Source organism: Neophocaena asiaeorientalis, unplaced genomic scaffold (genome assembly GCF_003031525.2).
Source record: "Neophocaena asiaeorientalis asiaeorientalis breed wild unplaced genomic scaffold, Neophocaena_asiaeorientalis_V1.1 scaffold264, whole genome shotgun sequence".
Classification (NCBI taxonomy): Eukaryota; Metazoa; Chordata; class Mammalia; order Artiodactyla; family Phocoenidae; genus Neophocaena; species Neophocaena asiaeorientalis.
Window position 1 is genome coordinate 6,049,016 of NW_020185332.1, and position 22,197 is coordinate 6,071,212.

The 22,197-nt window shown below is 41.1% G+C and overlaps 1 protein-coding gene across 1 annotated transcript in view; it reads left to right on the forward strand.

Moving 5' to 3' along the window:
* The first annotated feature begins 3,666 nt into the window (after positions 1 to 3,666).
* The window catches only part of RORA (RAR related orphan receptor A), a 67,810-nt gene continuing 49,279 nt past the window's right edge, over positions 3,667 to 22,197 (forward strand). Inside the window, exon 1 of the mRNA XM_024735169.1 lies at positions 3,667 to 3,843. The gene's annotated coding sequence lies outside the window, so the exon portion shown is untranslated. The remainder of the gene's footprint in view (positions 3,844 to 22,197) is intronic.

A 22,197-nucleotide genomic window follows, 5' to 3' on the forward strand; every position in this document is an offset into this window, starting at 1 on the left:
GCAAGCCACCTCCCTTGGCTCTGACCAACTGTCCCCATTTAGAATAACGGGTCCACCATTGCCAGGCCTATTGATTTTTCTCAAGAAAATCTGGAGATCTGAGCTTTTATTGAAATTCCCTGGTTATTAACTGTTAGAAACAAATTTTAAAACTCATAAGCTTTGTGTCGTTGAACATGGATCAGAGTCTCTTCTAATACATGGATCTGAATAGGCTGCCCACCCGCTCCGTTCGAAATCTCTCAGTGACTTAGAAAATAAGTCCAAATTCCTTTGCAAAGTATTCGAGACCCTTTAAGATTCGGTCTCACCAAGCTGGCTACCTACTTCCCATCCGTTAGCTCCTCTCCACCCTCCTTTGAACACACCACGCATGCATATGCGGAGACCTCAGCCTGGCTTTTCCCCTCACTGCCGTCGCAGCTTTCTCTGCCTGTTGAACTGTGATATTCATTCTTCATGGCCCAGATCAAATGGCAAAGGATCTTCCTGAATTCCCTCAAAAAAATCTGGTTTGGTGTTTTATGTTATCATGATCTTTACAACTTACCCTGCATTCATCTAGTCATCTCCCCATCTCAAGGAAAATATAAGACTTGGAGGCTGGGAACCCACTTTATTTACTGTCCTCTCCCACATGTAAACTTAGGTTTCAGTATATTTCAATCACCTTCTCCTTAACCATCCACCAGTATGCACTGTTATTAATATGGCAGTTTCTGTATGTAACACGAAACTCTCTCTCTTTCATTTCTATGGCCAAATTCTTCCCCCAAATTACAGTAACATTGAAATAAAGTTATTAACGGCAGTAAGGGAACTGTGAATTTTTTGGCATCATCTAGGACCTTTTATCAAGAGAAAAAAGTAAAACTTCAGAGATGAGTAATACTTACTAGACACTTGGAATAGCATTAAAATAACTACTTTTACATAGTTAAATATTTGCGTCTATACTTAGATATATAAATTACTATTTTTTGAACTTGAAGTGGATTTTGAACTGTACTTGCCACAGTTATAATAATCATACAGTTTATTTGTTGAGCTATATAGACATTAACCAATTAATTCTTGATCAAATTGCCTAATAAGGAGACTTTCCTTGGGTACCCACTTTTCACAGTACGCATAGGAGTGTGTGTTAATTATAGGCCTCTGTTTTTAACTTTGCATAATATTACCCAAGTGCTTACTTAATAATTTACCAACATTGAGGGGTAGGTAGACAAGAAGCTTGTATCCGACTTAACTTCTGTTTCAAGCCAGGAGGCAAGTGACATCTATAAATCCATCAAGTACTTGGCCTGAGTTCAAGGACAATTTATTTTCTTTAAGTGTTTGAGTGGGTGTTCAAGGGGATGTGTTGACTTTCGCAATTCAGGTCACATCATAATTAGCTAATTTTTGTTGGAAAAAACAGGGATGATAGATAAATGTGTCTGAGCCAAATTGAGTTTTATTATGATCCTGGTTCTGTGTAGAGGATATAGCTAATAATTAAGTTACCCCGTTCAGTTACGCTTTCAGAAGTTGCTGTCACCTGCTGCCTGTGCCATTTAAAAAACTACCGTACTTATTAATTTTAACATGAAACAGATCCATTTGGAGAAAATGCATTATGAAGGAGACAGAGTTGTTTGTTCAGTAACATAGGTTCAGGCTCAAGGCTAAACATAAATGTGGTACAAATGGGAAGATATTAGACAAATGCGATTTATCTCATTATTCAGCAGCGAGGTATTCCAAATGCCTAATGAATGCATAAAAACAGATTGCGTATAACATGCACACTGTGAGTCTCATTTGCAGAATTATTTTTGCCACCTCTATCACTGTCTGAAACCAATCCTGTTTGAATAGCAACAGTTCTTGAGCTTCTCAAGATTACAAGAAGCAGCTCCTTTAAAGAGAAAAAAGAAAACTCAGTGTCTTATCTGTGGAATTTACCTTTATGGAAGAATTCTTGGGAATCCATCAGTTTTATCTAAGTCCGATTGTGTTGTCCTCTGTTAAACCTCTATTGTCCCTTGAAATCGGCCCACATGAAAAGAAGACAGTGTTCTTCAAAGCTCTGGTGGACGAATGCAGAGACTGAGGTTTCTGGAACACTCAGTCTCTTTGCTGAGATATTGTTAGAACATAATAGATAATATTCACTGAGCTCACGGCGAGGACACTGCTTGCCCATAGCAGTTTGTAAGCAGTTGGTTGTGGCATTGAATTTAAAAGCCCCAAAGAGTGAAGCAAAAATGTGTAATGATGCTATTATTGCCCTGGTTACAGGGTTCTAACTCGGGTGTTATTCGGGTACTGAGTGATTTAAATATCACTATATGCTCTCCTATAATTTTCTGAGAATAAGCATTATTTTATTTTTTTAATTAGTTTATTTACTTACTTATTTATCTGGCTGTGTTGAGTCTTCATTGCTGCGCATGGGCTTTCTCTAGTTGCAGCAAGCAGGGGCTACTCTTCGTTGCAGTGCACAGGCTTCTTGTTGCGGTGGCTTCTCCTGCTGCGGAGCACGGGCTCTAGGCGCGTGGGCTTCAGTGGTTGTGGCTCGCGGGCTCTAGGGTGCAGGCTCAGTAGTTGTAGCGCATGGGCTTAGTTACTCCGGGGCATGCGGGATCTTCCTGGACCAGGGTTCAAACCTGTGTCCCATGCATTGGCAGGCTGATTCTTAACCACTGCGCCAGCAGGGAAGTCCCAGCATTATTTTACTTTGAGAAAATAGTGTTTGCTCTAGAATTCTCTCTGATTCCCATTCCCCCAAATATGTTTGAACAATACATCTGTTGAAAGTTCAACAAGTCGAAGATGACTTGCTCTCGTGGGCCCCCATCTTTCATGGTTAGAGGATTGTCCTAATGAGACCGAAAGGTCAGATTTACGACAGCCTAGGAGACTTCAAACACAGGAAAACAATTTTTTGCAGCCCTCCATTGTACTCTTAACCCTAGCCAGCTCCCTCCTAAGTGGAAGTAAAGGTAACCAGATGAGAGAGTGTGGGTAATTCTCTGCAAGTTATCATCCCTGCATGTTAAAAACCAGCTCCTAGTTGGAGGGCCAGATGTGTTACCATGTTAGGATAAAGTCAGCAACAGTAACAACACAAGCTGTCATTTATTGAATCTTTTCTATCTGCCAGGCCCTGGGCTCAGCAGTCAACATGCATGGTCACACTTCACTTGTAACAGCTCCCTAAGTAGGAACCAGCTCCCTAAGTTACTCTCTTTTTGCAGATGAGGGAAGCTGAGGATGAGGGAGGTCAGAGTGACTTGCAGGAAGCCACATGGTGCTGTCAGCTGGGATTCGCGTTTCGGTGTCTAACCCCAGGGCCTCTCAACCGTGTCTCCACAGCCATGCTGTGTACCGATTGTAAGTGTGTACATTTCTCAGACGTCAGAGTCAGTGTCTGGACATATAGTTCACCGGCTAAAGGAATGAAGTGTGTGCTGACAAGCAGGCTTAAGTTAGAAGGCCTGCGGAAGGCTGTACCTGAGAGGACAAAGTGAAGGCTGGAGGTACTTCAAGCCCACAGAGTACTGTGAGAGCATTTTACCCAATCCTGAGGGCCGTGATCACAGTTCGATAAATATATAGGCCATTGTTATCAATGTGTGTACTCGCCGTATTGGAAGAATTTCCCGATGACAACTCAAGAGTGAACCGCAGTGAATTAAAACCTATGTCCTCTGATAAACAGTGTCTGTGATGTCGCCACACAGGAAAAGCCACGGTTTGAACCTCTGGGAAGCCAGTTTCCTACATTTACTGAGAGTCCTGTATCCCCCAAGCACTGTACTATCTCATTTCGTTTTTAGGACACCATGAGATGAGGTGAGTGGTAAGATCCCCCGTAAATAAGACTTTTAAAAATTAGGAAAAAATGAAGCCTCTTAATTTGTTAAATTTTCTCTTTGCTTTTCCACTGTTTGTACAATTTTCCCTAGGCTATGGGATATGGTAAAGAAGAAAAATATATATGAAAATATCAACTTAAAAAACTCTTCTTATGATGTGCTATTTATATTTACAAAGAATTTTTGTAAAGAAAAATCTTGAATATTGATATAATTTGCATCTGCATCATTCTTTGAAAAACATGAATTAAGGTGTTTAAAAAAAAAAAAAAAGATCCCCATACTACAAGTGAAGAAACCGAAGCTGAAGGAAATTTTCCTAAGATCTATTTATGTAAGTGGCAGAAGAGAAATCCTAAGTGTTCTTTAGCACTACTAAAGGAGCTAAAATCTCATGAAGCTTCCCTAATCAAACTCACAAGGTAGACTTCATTTTGAAGTGAAGTGAGACACCTTCTAAATGAAAGCCTGTTTAATATCTTCTATCCATTAGAATAAATGTACACTTCAGCCACAATACAAGGAGTGGAATCCCACATGGAAAACCGCAGGCATATCCAGTTAGGCAGAGGAGCACAAAAGGCTGGGCAGTTGTCTGGCACACCTGGTATTTGCATAATCAGGATCTTGCACGTAGTAGGTATTCAGCAAGTATTTGTGGTTTGTTTCAGGAACAGGGATTTTTGTCTGAATACTCACCTCATTTCGGATTTGCTTTGGTAGGCTGACTCTGTGCTCACTTTGGGAGAATTTCAACTTCTATGGACATAGTTTTGGATTGACATTTACTTTCCTTCTGTTTTTCTTGACCCTTTTTAAAAATGCATTGGTATTTTACGATTTGGAATCTATGGAAGGGGGTCCAAAACCTTGGGAGCCATCTTGTGGTTAAAGCATCTTCCTTAAGTTTTCCTGCATCTACAGCACTGGGTGAAATTCTTGTGTTCATTTCAAAGTTAAAGAGTTTAAATTTTTCTGTATTACTTTTTTATCACAATTGCAATTATGTCTCAATTATTTATAAATATTTGCATTTTCTAATATTAAAAAAGTACAAATTAAAATCCTGTGTATGGAAGCACTTGTATTTTAAAACATTAAATGTTTTAAAACATGTGTGAAGATGTATGTATAAAGGCATGTACATATTTAAAACTTTGATTATCTCTAGGAGTGAAGACTGTGAAAACATATTTTTTATACTTTTGTTTATTTTCTAAATTCTGTCCAATAAGCCTGTGTAACTTTTAAACGGAAAGAATATTTAGCCTAAAATTGCAGTTAAATATTAGCAGCTGCTGCTAAGGGCAAATCAACAAATTGTCCAAGCAGCCACATTAGAGGGAGGATAACTACTTGAATCTAGTTATTAAGCACAAATATTAAAAAAATGGCATGGCAGCTCAGTTCCTGTGTTAACAAAATATTAAGGGTGTGGCTGGGGCAAGTTGACCCTGGTTGGGTCACATGATTTTTTATTGTTTCAGAAAGCACTCTTGGAAACAAAAAGAAAAGCAAAAGAAGAGAAAAGAAAAAAAAAAATTAAGCACTCTTGTTACTTGGTGTTTTTTAAGTGACATACATCGTAACATATAGTCAGAGTGCATTTCGTGGCTGTATAATCATTTTCAACCTAAATCTCCTTAAGTCAAATTCTCTAGAGAGATTTAAAATTAATACAGTCTCATAGGAAACATAATAAAGACTTGCTCTGATAAACTTATTGCTTTGCCAGATATGAATGACACATGATTGGTTGGCGGGGTCCGAAATGAACTCAGACCACACATTCAGGTCATTCACAGACATCTTGTTATAACTTAACCCCTTAAGAAAGATCAACTATAGTAACTTTTGACTATCTGTAACAAAATAAAAAAGACAGTAGCCAGAATTTATCAAGTCTATATATTTGGCTTGGAATATTTGGGGGGGAATCATAAAATTTGTCTTGCTAAAGTAATAGCGAATCAATTTGCTGTTCCTTAAAACATATCTACTCGAAAGCATTGAGAAGGATCTGAGAAACTTTCTCAAACTTAATGTGCTCTCGATAATTATCAAGCCCTGATGCCAGTAACAGAAAGGTGAGTGTCATACTCTCTGCACACACTTTCTCTGGGTATCTTGAAGAACATGGTCTTACAGTCACTCTGTTTGCCTTCCTACGGTAGCAATACTTCACCTATGATAAATCTGTCCTCTTGCGACCTCTTTTATCAGGAACCATCTGAGGCCTTAAGCGGTAAGCAAACAGGCCTTTGGGTTGCCAAAACAAGAGTCCCAAATTTCAGGCACAACAGCTCATGTACTTGACTCAGAGGAAATCCCTGTAGACACGATACATCCTATTTATAATTGGTCTTTATACAGGTCCTCTATATAAAGTTTGGGTGTCAGGCTGGGTTCCAAGCACATAGCGGATTCTAAGATGAAATATTAGTTATAAGTAAGAGGGCCTCATGACATGTAGCATATGGCTACAGATGGAAGGAAAACAACTGATAAAGGGGAAAAAACTGTAAAAGGGACAAGAGACTAGGGCATTTAGCTTTGGGGCAAAATGTCATATAAACCTTAGAAGGCCCTCAGAGTATTACAGCATATAAAATAATTTTGTGCTGTTTTGATAAGTTTCTAATAAGTTTTAAAAATAAGTTTTGAAATACTACTTCATCATCAAGAAAGAGTAAATTATGTTCCAAATACTCTAAGAAGAAGAAAAATATATCATGATTTTAGAAATATTCCATAAAAAAGATTTACGATAACTACCCCCTTTGTTTTGATGTGCTTGCTTGGATAAAACTCCAGCTATGAGAAAATTTAGCTTTACTTAGTAAAGCTCTAATCAGCTGAGATTCACTGCCGTTTGCTCTGGTGATGCTCTAAAACACATAATGTTCACAAAAGTTTTCTGCAGGTAGGAGAATTTACTTCGTTGAATTCTTTGAGAGAACTATGTAGAAAATGACTGCTTGTTTCCAATTTGCAAGATGTTTCTCTTGTAGCCCAAGGACATATGCTCCCGATGAATGGTGGGCTTGACAGGCTGGAGGATGGAGGACAGAATTTCGTGTGTTTATCCTCCCATCCCAGAGTTTTTTTTTTTTTTTTTTTTTTTTTTTTTTGCGGTACGTGGGCCTCTCACTGTTGTGGCCTCTCCCGTTGTGGAGCACAGGCTCCGGACGCGCAGGCTCCGCGGCATATGGGATCTTCCCGGACCGGGGCACGAACCCGTGTCCCCTGCATCGTCAGGCAGACTCTCAACCACTGCGCCACCAGGGAAGCCCCCATCCCAGAGTTTTAACAGTTGACTCTGGTTATTTAAACTCAAGCAAAGCTGAGCTTGTACTTCATTACATAATAGTACAAAGTTAGTTACTTAGACAAAACACAGTGTTCACTACCCTGGCCCTTCCTGTCATGTAACCACGACCTCTGTGATTTTCGCTGCTTCCAAGTGAAGGCCAAACCACATCTTACACATTCTCTTCTAGGGCCGAAAAGCCCCACTCTCTAGTTCCCAGGTAACCATAACGGTTGTGTTCAATTTAGATCTTACTTAATTAAGAAAGTGGGTTAATTTTAGATATGACTATAGAGGAACAATGCACATTCTTCCATGGCAACTTGAACTTCAGCCTTCCCAGAATCAAAGAGTACTGGCCAGAAAGAATACTTTTTTTGGTAGCAAAAAAATTATTCCTGCCAACAAGGAGAAGGAGGAAGAGGAATTTCTTTAGAAAAAAGGAGAAAAAGACATCCAGTGACAGTGAGAGTAAATCAGAGAGTCGTCGGAATTGGCCATTTAAAGGGTATTTATGGGGTACTTATTGCTGTTCAAGCGTTTGGGGATGTTCATTTGGAGATGATACAGAAATATATGCTCCAATAAATCTGTTCCTTGTCATTTATCGTTGAATTAGGGTGGACATACAAATGTTCCTGGGGGGAAGGTGGGAAGGCAACATGTTCACAAAAGGAGGATAAGGAAGTTCACACTGGCTTCATGAATGGTGGTGGGAAACATCTGTTGTAATTTGCAAGGTTTCTTCATTTTACAAGACTTTCAGGAGGAAGTAAGGTTTGAATCAAACATAGCCTATGGTAGAACCCGAAATGATGGGTAGAGAGGGGAACCCATGAACTTCTAGGCGTAGAGGACCTCATTAGTGGCCAGTGGATTTGTGGATGCTGACTTGGCCCACAGCACTTTCTCCTACCCCACCTACTCAGAGTGTGGGGAGTAGTCAATGGCACTGTCTTCACCTACAGAGTAAATGGAACCAAGAAGATAGCCTGGATCCTCAGAGTAGGAAAAACATTTCCCTAAAATATTTAGAGGAGTAATACAGAACTTGTTTTCAGATAACTGCCTTAGTTCTCTATTTTTTTTTTTTTAAGTTATTTTTGGCTGCATCGGATCTTTGTTGCTGTGCACAGGCTTTCTCTAGTTGTGGCGAGCGGGGGCTACTCTTCGTTGCGGTGCGCGGGCTTCTCATTGCGGTGGCTTCTCTTATTGCGGAGCATGGGCTCTAGGCATGCAGGCTTCAGTAGTTGTGGGACACGGGCTCAGTAGTTGTGGCTCGCGGGCTCTAGAGCGCAGGCTCAGTAGTTGTGGTGCACGGGCTTACTTGCTCCGCGGCATGTGGGATCTTCCCGGACCAGGGCTCGAACCTGTGTCTCCTGCATTGGCGGGTGGCTTCTTAACCACTGCGCCACCAGGGAAGCCCCTAGTTCTCTATTTTTACATGATGTGCTCGTGAAATAAGAGGGGCCTGGGAAGAGGTGAGGATCAATGGTATAAATTCAGAAGTTGTTACTTAGGCCAGATTTTTTTCCTCCCTGTTCCTATTCATGAAACTATCCATAGCACCTTCAGTTTTGAGGATAGATTTCATTTGGAGATGGCGAGGGAACAGAGAGCCTCCCACGCACAATTGGATGCATCTAAAGGAGAGCGAGCATGAAATAAAGATGAGAGACACCCAAGAGGTATCCCGTTTTTTTTCCCCTAAACACTCACCTGAGATGCCAGATGCTCTAAAAGCGTTCATTACAGATAATGCGAAACCCCTCTGTTGTCTGTGCTTCTTGGGCACATAGATGGACCCCTCTTTCAAGTGGGGGAGATTTGTGTAACAGAAAGAAATAGCAGAAAATAGGTCAACAGAGTCAAGTGACCCACACAGATGGGTGCTTTGAGATGTGTAAGCTGTGGTTCCAGAGTCACTACCCAGATTCACTTAAAGTAAAGGCCGGAAGTGGAAAAATATTCTCTGGGCAGGTGGGAGAGGGGAATATGGAGAAGTAGGTTATCATTCTTCTTTCAAGTAACTACTACTTGAAACTTTTTTTTAAAGTTTCCTTCAAGTCATTTTGCTCATCAGACGACAGTATTTCTCAGAAAAGAAGCAGAAGAAAATGTCAAGCAATGTGAGTGTTCTCCCAACCTTCCCTCTCTTCCCACCTGTGAACACAAAACAATTCCTTTGTCCTTTATTGGCCCCGTTCTGCTTGGATATCGCAAAGTCGTGCAATCACATCTTGTTTGAAACAGTAACCTAATACCAAACAATTTAAACACAGCCACTAATCCTTTTGAACAAGGCTGTGTTGGCAATTATGAAACAGGGCAGACGTTGGCAAGCGCTTTTGGAATAATTATAGGGTTCCTTGAGTAGTACAGTATAAATAATTGCGGGTTCAAAAGCAGTATTGTGAGCAGCAATTTTTACTAAAATTTATATTTGCTCCTTGAAACCAATATACGTCAAGAGTGCCTTGCTCCCACCCCCATGTCTCCACCTTGAGATCTCAAGGGCTTTGGAAGCTTTTGATTCCATTGCACTTTTAAGTCAGCAAGGCAACTACAGGGCACATCTGGGCTGTAGTGAACAAGGGTAAGAGTGATGCATTTAATAAACGGGCATGAATGAAGTAATGAAACTCTTCCAGCTCTGGCCACCCGGCATGCTCCCAGGGTACTGGCATGCAGAAAGACCATTTTGGTACAGAGAGAAGCTAAGAAGTGCAGTGGTATCAGTTTTGCCTGGCAAGTAGGGCACACCAGAGAAGATTATCGCCTCCTCTTTGGCTGATGATGGCGTGACTGCAAGGCACAGAGGACTGAGGCATGTCCACTGCGGAAACTCATGGAGATAATGCAGCTCTAAAATAGCCACAGAGACTTATTAAAATATCTGTTTTCCTCTCTGTGGAGATTCTCATTTTATCCTATGCCCCAGGAAAGATGGGTAGGGATGTCAGGAAAGTAGGGGGTGGGGCTGGGATGGGGGTGGGAGAAAGCCAGGGTGATGGAGGGAGCTGGGGTTTTTTTTTGCTTTTTTTTTTTTTTTTTTTATCCCCCTCTCCATATCCTCAAGTCCATTCTCCAGTAGGTCTGTGTCTTTATTCCTGTCTTACCCCTAGGTTCTTCATGACATTTTTTTTTTCTTAAATTCCATATATATGTGTTAGCATACGGTATTTGTCTTTCTCTTTCTGACTTACTTTACTCTGTTTTTAAAGGGCTCTGCTCTTGGGGTGAATGCTGAATAGAGGCCTTTCTTTTTCCAAGTAGGTGACTGTACGTGGCATCTTCTTGTCTTTCTCTTGATCCTAGTGGCTTCTCTTACCCAGGCTGAGAACTCCCCTGAGATGTTCACATCCTGAATGTTTCTCACCAAGCTAGCTAGTGTCCTCAGATAATGTGGTTTTTGTTTCAATTGCTGTTCCTGGTTTCTGCTCTCTAAAACCCTTTTAAACCATATTTTCCATGATTGTTCAGTGCTGGCTTTGGTATTTAAATAAGGCTTTCAATGGGTCATTAGCCCTGTAATTAATTCCAGCTATTTTTAAATGGTGCCTTGGTTATTAAAAGAGCTGCCATATACTCAACAGCCTTGTCTTTCTTGAAGCATCCCTAAGCATTAGCTGATCTTTCCCTTTTTTTAGTGCCAAAAATATGGTAATTTTTTTTTTCTCCTTTCAAGTATATTCTTCATGGGTAGGAAGAGTCAAACTTTTTGAAGGACAGAAAATATTGAGCTGTTACACTTCTGCATGACAGCCTCGGGCTTTTATTTTTCTTTCAGATGATCTCAGCAGATAACCATCAAGGACTTCCTGTAGGCCAGGCCCTGCCTTATGTATTTTTCACTTATGTTTTTAAAATCAAGATTGGTAAATCACAGGATTTGAATAGAAAGTGATTTTATGGAGAAGAAGTGGCTGGAACAAAATCACTTTAGCCAGTTAGTTACAGATCTAGAGTTAGAACCCAGACCACCTGACCCTTAGCCCCTTCTTTCCGTTTCTTTGTGCTTTGTTATATAATATTAACATAGCTGTTGATCTCTGTGACACTAGGAGAGGCTTACCGATTCTAATATTAGCACCAGTGAGCGTGGCCCCATACCCTTGGCAGACAGCACAGTCAACCACAGCACAATGCATCACAACCAACATCTCGGGGATCCACTAGAAATCCATCTGACTTGGAAAATGAGCTGAAACCCACTTGCCACCTTGACCTTATAGTAATCCCAGGATAAAGCAGTAATGCCTGGTTCAGAAAAGCAGATGGAGATTAACTTTGATTATTGAGTATTATCTGAGATCAGATAAAAATACCAATAGCTCATACAATAATAGTTAATAGGGCTACCATTGTGTGCCAGGCACTGAGCTAGTTGTTTAGATGTCTTCTTGCATTGAGCCTCCTAACAACCCTGTGAAATCGTTACTATTACCTCCACGGTACAAATTACCATGAAGTTAAATAACTTGCCCGTGATCACTGAGCTAAGAAGTGGCCAGCTCAGCTTTCAGACCCAGGTCTCTCTATCTCTAAAGCTACTCCTTGCCATCTGACAGCCCACACAGGGTATCCATGTGCTGACCACTTGTGGACCAGCCCTCGATGTCAGAAGAATATTCCTACATTTCTCGTCCTGAGACTCCCCCTTGCCTCCACCCCCAGCCCCAGCCTTTTTTCTTTCAATCCTGTGAGGTTCTAGTAAATGGAGTTCCGAAAAGAATGCTTGCCCCAAGTGATTTATGTTTGTTTCATCTTTTATGATAAATTAGGAATCCTTTCATTTATTTTGGTTCTCGCCATGGTTTCCATTGCTAGAAGGAAATGCCTAGGACTGTCTAGGATAGCTTTAACAACCCTTTCATCCCCTCTAGGGTACCAGAGAGTACATGCTAGAAGCAGGTGATAGAATCTCTAATTTATTCATTCTTTTGGAGCCCCTGCTGTGTGTCAGGCACTGAACTAGGCACTGGGGATATTGGATAAGGAAAAAAGACTCATCCCTGCTCTGTACCCCTTCCATTCTCAATGTGTGGAGACAGCTAATAATTATGTAGCATTCCAGGGAGTGATAAATGCTATGAAGAATGAATCCAAGTATTATAATGGTAGATGACTTGGGGGTAGAAGGCTAGGAATGCCTCTGGTTTTTTATTTCCTGTGGACCCTAGCACAAATATTAAGGGAGACTTTAAAAGGCAAGTTAAGCTTCTGTATCTCTAGATGTGTCTGCAGTGCACAGTGGCTAGGACTGAGACTGGGGGAAAATGTCCAGTGGACACAGTTTTATTTCGATATAATCTTCCTCTTTGGTACCACCATCATTTTTTCAATCTGCCGGGACCTTATCTCCCTGATAGCTCTCTCCACCCTCAGCTGCCCGGCATTGTGTCTGTGATGCCAAAGCTCTTTGTGTCTCCCTACCACCACCACGGTGAACCATGAACGGTCCTGTGTTTTGTGTCATCAAGGTCAGGCCCCCTGCGGCTGCCAAGCCCTTGACTAGCCACCCTGATAAATTAACCTCTGCTCACTCCTCCCAAGTGAGTGATTTCTGTTGACACTGGTTCTGTTCTTTCATCTGTGAGATGGGGAGGTTGGGGTAAACCTAGTTGGAAAGATGGCAGGAGAGTGAGCACATGTGGGTGGAAATCTCTCCTGGGTTTCCCACCAACTTGGTAATCTCGGGATGGTCATTTTACCTCTCCGAGCCCCAGTTGTCTTGGCTAAAGAGTCAGGCGTGTGATTGGGTGATCTCAGAGGTCTTTACCGCCTGGAATTCTGTAATCTGAAACGTTAGGTTTAGCTCTTTAGAACGCACTAAACAAAACAAAAGCTATGATTCACAAGAGGCGAATCATACCTTTATTGTCTAACCCAGAGAAGGAGTTTCAGACGAGGAAGGGGGCCAGCAAGGTATCATTGCAAGGGCAGTAGGAGAAATTATTTGAGGTTTTCTAACTTCCCTTCCTGAGAACAGTCAGTGTGATGGAATCTTATTGAGATTGTTAATGAAATGAGAACCGAGATGACTCTTCATATACCCAAACTATGTTTAATATATTAAACCTTGGAAATAGCAGGTTTTACTTAAGTCTGCCACATCTGCTGACCAAGATGTGGGAACTGAGCAGAGGCCAGAATGAGCCAAAGCATCAAAATCACTTACTTGTGTAAGTGACCAGCTCCTCCTTCCTTGGTGTCTGTCATTGTACTCCACATTGAGATCAGAGTGGTAAAGCCCTTATGCAGTATACGTTTCCTTTTGCCTAAAAGATATGAGATTATCAAGACAACAGGCAAGGGCACTGAATCACTCTTACCAGTAATTTCCAAATGCTGAAGGTAAATGCATCGTGGATCTAGTCTACAAGGGTATATCAGTGTGTTGCGTATGCCTTGTATAGCTATAGTTATCACTCAATTGATAGCACTTATGGAATCCTGAGACATCTCCTTGGAGAAATCTGAAAGATGAAAAGATGCAATGTAATTCATAGCTGTCTTGTCTTCTTCTAAAGGTGTTGTTTTAGTGTGTTAAAGAACAGGTGGTCCACACAGCGCATCTTCTGCTCAGACTAAATTAGCAGGAAGAGCAGCAAAACCAGTGTGGTTCTGCAGAGTGCTCCCCTTGTTTTCTGTAAGTGTGGTAATGATTTCACACAACTGAAAACTTATTTCTGTAAGCCTGTGTTTGGTGTAATATTGAGGTGTTAATTCAGTCATTCATTGCTTGAACTGTTATTGTTTTAGAATTAAAGCAGCATTATTTAGATTCCTTCTTCATCTCTTTTGAGAGTCACCATTTACCTGATAATATATACCCCCATTTACATCTTTTTCTGACTGTCCTTGAGAAAAACAATGTCAAGAAAAAGATTAATTCTTTTCCAGTGAAAGCTTATTATACACTGACAATAACTTTAATCTCCTTAATGTCCAAATGAAGAGGATTGGTAACTGATAACACTTCCATTGATGTTTTCCAGAAATGATTCTATAGCAAAAAAAAAAAAAAATTATACTGCCTTTTTGGTGAGCACTAAAGGAAGAAACCATTGATACATAATTATAAATTCTTAGCCTTTAAACATTATTTTTTGAAATGAATGTGTTGTGAATTTTGAAACTTTAGAATGCCCATCCAGATTTCAAGCCTTAGATATTCCTTGCCTATATTTTTTACTAGGTCAAAAGCAGCTCAAATATAAACAGTTATGTCCTTTGGTCATTTAGGTTTCAAATATCAGCTATATTTTGTTTTATAAAGTGATCTACGTTGTCCTTGTGAGTTCATTCATGGCTGGAAGAAAATCAGACACTTTGTATAAAGCAAAACTTGCAAAACCCTGGAGTCCTATTTGTGGCTGTTTCATAATACAAGTGATAAAATATAAATTTTTGTTTGTTTTGTAGATTAGAAAGGACATGGGAGAGGATGGAGAGTGACACTGTAGTTTGAATTTATAATTTGAAAGAAAGCATAGAAAATAAGTGATATAAAAAGATTACCATAAAAGTATCACCATTTTGCCACCCACCCTGCCTCCAACACCCAGGCGATCTGTGAGAATTCACCTTGGCTGTTTAAAACTCATTGCAATTAAAAAGTGATATTAAAAATAGTGTAGTACCACTTTAGCCAGTACAACACATATGTGATATCCCGGGAAATTGCAAAACATCTTCTAATCCAAAGTTTGGTACCTTGCTCTTAGAGTTTTGCAACCAAGGAATATAGCAAATACTGTTTTACATTTCACCTATTCCCTGATGCTTTGCTTGTTTCCTAAATTAATTCATGGGCAATGCATGGCGGGAGGAAAATAAAGAAAGCAAAATACACTGATGATATGATAGCAAATACCACTTCCTAACACTACCAACCTAAGACAATAGCTTTATTTTCTTCTCTCTGGTGCCCTGCTTGATTGCATAGAGCAAAAAAAATAGATGGCAACTGTTTTCTAATGTACCGTTAATTCCCTCCCAACCCAATATGCTTAATTCCTCACTCTTCATACCGTTGGGATGAAGTATAGTGTTTTGTTGCTTGTTTACAGTATAGTCAGGCAACAGACACCGTACATAAAAGGTGCTACATATCATCAAACATATCAGGAATGCCAGAGAGTTTTGCTTTCGTCAATAAGACTGTTACACTGTACATATCAAGAAGTTCAAGGGGAGCAGTATAAAGCTGCTGTTGTAATATTTTTATCCACTACGTTTTTTTTTTTATTTTGCGGTACGCGGGCCTCTCACTGCTGTGGCCTCTCCCGTTGCGGAGCACAGGCTCCGGACGCGCAGGCTCAGCGGCCACGGCTCACGGGCCCAGCCGCTCCGCGGCATGTGGGATCTTCCCGGACCGGGGCACGAACCCGTGTCCCCTGCATCGGCCGGCGGACTCTCAACCACTGCGCCACCAGGGAAGCCCCACTACATTATTTTTGAACCAACTCTCTGTACCTTTAAATGTAGTATTCATACTTCTTGCCTTCCAAAGTTTGAGGATTTCATCATTCACTTGCGGTATTCCTCAGAAAGGAACACGTTCTCTTGTGGAAATTATTGGCTAACATTAGCAAATTCAGGCCACCTGTTCATTGAAGAGTGTTGTATTTATTGGAGTACCTAGAATGGATTGCCCAGAGGTTCTCTTTTGGAAAAGTGCCAGCACAGTGCCCGAAATACCAGAGGGTGGGAAAGTCGTGGTCTGGACGGGGAGTGACTGCTGCACTCATGAAAACAGTGTTTGCGCGTGGCTGACATTAATGACAACCGAGGGCTGTGCGCTCACCGAATGTTTTCATTTCAGAAGAGCATCAAAACCACCGAGTCCTTTCAAGTCATCTTCTTTTACTGCGAAACCAGAAACCATGCCGACAGCGACTTCCAGTAATAACCTGGGTCCCAGCTGCAGGCTGTATTGAACTGCGTGTCGTATAATTTTCTAATTTGTGTGTAGGTAGTTGTAGCAAACAACTTAGTTTATTTCAGAGCATGACATCAGAAAGCACATTTTAATGCAGCAGTGATGGGTCATGAAGTCAGAATTTCCACAGAATCTGCTCGAATTGAACAGTAACATAAGGAGGAGGAAACGGGAGACTCAGAGGTTCCTCCCAAAGTCATTTACATTATTAGGTAAGGAGGCTGATTTTAGTTTAACAAATGTACTAGAAGATATGCTTCCACGGGAACTTTGCCCTGTCAAAGCAGTCAACCGGAGAGGCTAAACCTCTGTACCTAAAACACTGTCACGGCCCAAAAACTAATATGTGATTTCTCTTCTGGAACCTCTTTCAACTCCTTTAGCAAAGTTTTAATGTTCTCCATAGTGACCACTGTTCCTCTGAAAAAGTGAATTTGATTTTTGAAAACAACCAACAGTTACTGCGAGGAATAAAGAGAAGAAACCAAGCCAGGCTGTTTTCCTTTAAAAAAAAAAAAGTGACTCTAAAGTGACAAAGGTGTCTTTCTCCTCTCATCTCATTGGCACTGAGAGCAGTTGCCAAAGAAGGGACTCAAAGTAGTCCTGTAGCAACGACAACATCACTACTTTGAAGATCAGTGCTTATTCTGGGGTAGAGGCTGGTGCCAGTGATTGTGCTGGAAGAAAATACCGGCCACTAATTTTCTTCCTCCAGAATATTAATATGGTAGATAATGGCCACAACAGAAACAAAGGATGGTCAAAGGCCATCCTCTGCCACAGCACAGGAACACCTCCACACATCCAGTATGTGTCCAGGAGCCAGATGACCTTACCCTGATCGTACATGTTTTCGGTTGTGTCAGAATTACTATTCCCCTGACGAACAAAATTGTACAGCAAGTGTCAAGGGTGGGGAGTCAAATGGAGGAAAAACAAAAGGGAAACTCCTGCCCAGGAGGACCATGGAATGGTGACTTTCATTGTCATAATCTGATGGTGGTCACAGGAGAATTCTGACTGCAGCCAGCAGTTGAGAAATCACTAAGACGAAGCAGGGTTTGGTTGTGGGGCAGCTCGGTGCTTTTACTGCAGTCAACACAGAGTTCCGTGGTTCCGGGCTGGGTGAACCTCACCTACTCGGCAGGGTTCAAGACAAGGGCACCCTGGGGAATTCGATGGAAACGTGAGTTGTGGCATTGAAGTTTTCTCCATGAGAAGTCCTTTGGAACTACCCATGTTTTATCCTGTTTTGCAGTTTGGTGTGTTTGGGTGTATAAAAATGGGCTTTCTTAAGTTTCCTTTCTTTTAATGTCTGTGAAATGCTACTGGATGATATGCAGAACTGCTACCTATCTTCTTGTCCCTATGCCTTTCTCGCAGGGGTTGTTTTGACTCGTTGCAGTTGGAGAAAAACAACCATATGGGAGTTAAGGGAGCGGCAGCAGAGTCCTGGAGGAAGCATTCTTACATCTGCCCCTCCTGATCTCAAACCCCTTGGCTCACTAAGCCCCCTGCTAAAGTCTTTGTGACTAATCTCCCCCAGTTTAGCAATTACCCTCTCCATAGGCTGACCAAACATTAATTCAAATAACAATTAATACGAATTTAAATTCCTAGATTATTAAAATACATCATTCGTTTAGGAACTAAAACCATCGGGGTTTCTAGCTTTCTCCTATATCATCCTTTCTTCCTCCCCGTCTCGCGATTGTAGTTGAATAGAACGTGGGCCTGATAAAGTCAGCAGGGATGGAGAAACCACACAGCTGTTTATCAGGTTAGACGAGGAGTGAAGAAACGTGGTATCCAGTGGGGTGAAGGCTCCCCAGCCCTTTGACCCCTTGACGTACGTTAGACTAAAGGCAGCCTGATCATCACTTTCAAATTTTGGTTTTCTCCATTTTAATCTCTTCCTGAAAGCCCCTTGAAGGAAAGCCCCTGGAATGACGCAATATAAAAGTCACACAGACCTTTTTTTTTTTTTTAAACATCTTTATTGGAGTATAATTGCTTTACAAAGATGTGTTAGTTTCTGCTTTATAACAAAGTGAGTCAGTTATACATATACATATGTTCCCATATCTCTTCCCTCTTGCATCTCCCACCCTCCCTATCCCACCCCTCTAGGTGGTCACAAAGCACCGAGCTGATCTCCCTGTGCTATGCGGCTGCTTCCCACTAGCTATCTATTTTACGTTTGGTAGTGTATATATGTCCATGCCACTCTCTCACTTTGTCCCAGCCTACCCTTCCCCCTCCCCGTATCCTCAAGTCCATTCTCTAGTAAGTCTGTGTCTTTATTCCCATCTTGCCCTTAGGTTCTTCATGACCTTTTTTTTTTTTTCAGGTTCCATATATATGTGTTAGCATATGGTATTTGTTTTTCTCTTTCTGACTTATTTCACTCTGTATGACAGACTCTAGGTCCATCCACCTCACTATAAATAACTCAATGTTGTTTCTTTTTAATGGCTGAGTAATATTCCACTGTATATATGTGCCACATCTTCTTTATCCATTCATCTGTTGATGGACACTTAGGTTGCTTCCATGTCCTGGCTATTGTAAATAGAGCTGCAATGAACATTTTGGTACATGACTCTTTTTGAATTATGGTTTTCTCAGGGTATATGCCCAGTAGTGGGATTGCTGGGTCGTATGGTAGTTCTATTTTTAGTTTTTTAAGGAACCTCCATACTGTTCTCCATAGTGGCTGTATCAATTTACTTTCCCACCAACAGTGGGAGAGGGTTCCCTTTAACCACACCCTCTCCAGCATTTATTGTTTGTAGATTTTTTGATGATGGCCCTTCTGGCAAGTGTGAGAGGATATCTCATTGTAGTTTTGATTTGCATTTCTCTAAAGATTAACGATGTTGAGCATTCTTTCATGTGTTTGTTGGCAATCTGTATATCTTCTTTGGAGAAATGTCTATTTAGGTCTTCTGCCTATTTTTGGATTGGGTTGTTTGTTTTTTTGATATTGAGCTGCATGAGCTGCTTGTAAATTTTGGAGATTAATCCTTTGTCAGTTGCTTCATTTGCAAATATTTTCTCCCATTCTGAGGGTTGTCTTTTCCTCTTGTTATGGTTTCCTTTGCTGTGCAAAAGCTTTTAAATTTCATTAGGTCCCGTTTGTTTTTGTTTTTATTTCCATTTCTCTAGGTGGGTCGAAAAGGATCTTGCTGTGATTTATGTCATAGACCGTTTTGCCTATGTTTTCCTCTAAGAGTTTGATAGTGTCTGGCCTTACATTTAGGTCTTTAATCCATTTTGAGTTTATTTTTGTGAATGGCATTAGGGAGTGTTCTAATTTCATTCTTTTACATGTAGCTGTCCAGTTTTCCCAGCACCACTTATTGAGGAGCCTGTCTTTTCTCCACTGTATATTCTTGCCTCCTTTATCAAACATAAGGTGACCATATGTGCATGGGTTTATCTCTGGGCTTTCTGTCCTGTTCCATTGATCTATATTTCTGTTTTTGTGCCGGTACCGTACTGTCTTGATTACTGTAGCTTTGTAGTATGGACACAGGCCTTTTTAAATCATTGCACTCTCTATGCCTGAGAACTCTCTACCTTACTGATGCAATTATGTTTTTGCAAAGTGCACTGAACTTTGGTATAGGTTCTCAAAGAATATTTGTAAAATTATGCCCGAAGAAAACATTCTTTGAAATGAATTAGTAATGTCCAAAAGTCAAGAAAGAAAGGAAGGAAGTAAAGAAAGGGAAATAATAAATTCACTTTAAAATGAACTGTACTGTCTAATTGGGCAATGAAGTGTATCTCTTGAGCACCATTTAGCTCGACAGACCAGAAGAGGGGAAGGGATTGCTCTTTCATAGATGAAGTAATTCACTCTCAAGAAACATTTTGAAATGGACTGATATTTCTCTGGTAGAGTTACCTGCTTTGGTAAATTTTATGGTAAAGTAATCAGTTCATCTTGTCTAACTGACAACTCAAAAAGCTGATTCCAAGAACAGGAGATTGGCTTCAATAGAAATACTATTTGTTTATTTTAGAGGGTGGGGATGGGTAAGGACCCGGTCAAGCTTACTCTCCTGACTTATTTTAAAGGATGTTTTAAATGAATAATAATTCCTCATAAGTCATCCTTCTGATTATTGGTGGGTGTGTTTGAGGTGTGACTGATTTTTTAAACAAACCTACCAAGGTTATGCACCTAAAAAAATCCTGTTCCATTCAGAATTTCAATTTGAAAGTCTGTACACTTATTTTTTTCTAAGCCTTAATTTTTTTTAAGCTCCATTTTTTGGAATTGCTTTCAGTGACTGGTTTGGTTTCCCTTTAAATAACAGGAAAGGCAAGATCAGGGCAGGTCATGGTGAGTAGTTAGGTTGATTTTCCTGGAGCACTGGAATGACTCCAGTCACCCCTCTGGGCATTGGTTCCTCAACATCTCACAGGGAAGGCTCCTGTCTGATGAGTACATTTTGGTGTTACCACCAGACCTTGCTTCCGAATTTACTTCTCTATGTCCTAATGGTCCCTGACATGGCCTTGGACTTGGTCCTTTACATTTAATGCCTTAGACAGTTATAGCTGGGAACCATGTAGCTTGAGGGCCCAAAGTGCTTCATTGGTGATGATGGTTTTGTTTTGAAAAACACATATCAATGGGAAATAGATTTGCATTACTGATGCTACCTGCCAAGGGCTTTGCCTCTGTGGATTTAAAGCAAAACGTACCTATTGTGGGCTTCGACAAATAAAAAGCACCAAGCCCCTGCACAACCAAATAAATAAATAAATATGTAAAAAAAACCGCACCTAATTCGGTCCCAGAACCGTCCATTGAAATTGTTTACCTTGAAAGGAAAACCAAATACTTTATTTTCCATTCACACCATGTTAGCATTGTGCTGCCCTGTCTCTTCTGTCAATATATGGCAGGGTGTGGTATTGAAAGGAATTCTCTTTGACAGTAATAAACACTATTTTTTTTTTTTTTTTAGTAAGGCCAAAAAAAGGAGGGGACAGGTGTGTAGAAACAGAGTGTTCTAGCTCCAATGGGTATTATGCTGGAGCTTTTACTCTGGACCTTGACGAGAACATTTCAGTGTGTTCCCTTGTCTAAACCAAAATGCGATTAAAATGGGCAGAGTGGTTGCCAGATGGGCTTCTCTATCACAGTCTATGACTACTTTTCCTGACTAGTGACCCCTGGTGGGTTTCACCATTGAAGAGATCCCAACTGTTGGGGAAATGACTGTTCAACTCGCTCGCAATCATCATATCACCGTGTAACATAGCAGGACCGGATCTGGCAGTTTATCTGGTGCAACACTACACCTAGGGGCAGGGAGTAGCTACAGTATTCCCTAAGAGGGAAGCTGAGCCCTGGAGAAAGAAGGTCACAACGTTTCACACATGTCTGGTAAATTTCACTTGCTAGCAGGTAGTTTTAGAAGCTTTGGAACCCTGCAGCTGAGTCCCTTCCCTACTTCACCACACAGCTTTTAGAAGCCTGGCTCCCACTTCCTCTGCTTACCACCTCTTCAAGATGCCAGCCTTGCTGTGGGCTTTACTTAGAAAGTGGGGGAGCTGCTTAATACCCAGTGGTTTCTTTCCATCATGCTTTGTACCTGCTTAGTGTTACTTCTCATATTAGGCCTCTGCATTAGAAACAAAGCCGCTGGGACTTCCCTGGTGGTGCACTGGTTAAGAATCCACCTGCCAATGCAGGGGACACAGGTTCAAGCCCTGGTCCGGGAAGATCCCCCATGCCGTGGAGCAACTAAGCCCGTGCGCCAAAACTACTGAGCCTGCGCTCTAGAGCCTGCGAGCCACAACTACTGAGCCTGTGTGCCTTGAGCCCGTGCTCCGCAACAAGAGAAGCCACCGCAGTGAGAAGCCTGCGCACCGCAACTAAAAGTAGCCCCCGCTACTAGAGAAAACCCGCGCACAGCAATGAAGCCCCAATACAGCCAAAAATAAAATAAATTACTTTTAAAAAATTTAACAAAGAAAGCCACTGAACTCCATGTCTTTATCTGAAAGGAATATAATGACCTATCCCTCTTCAATCCTCTTGCTCATTCCCA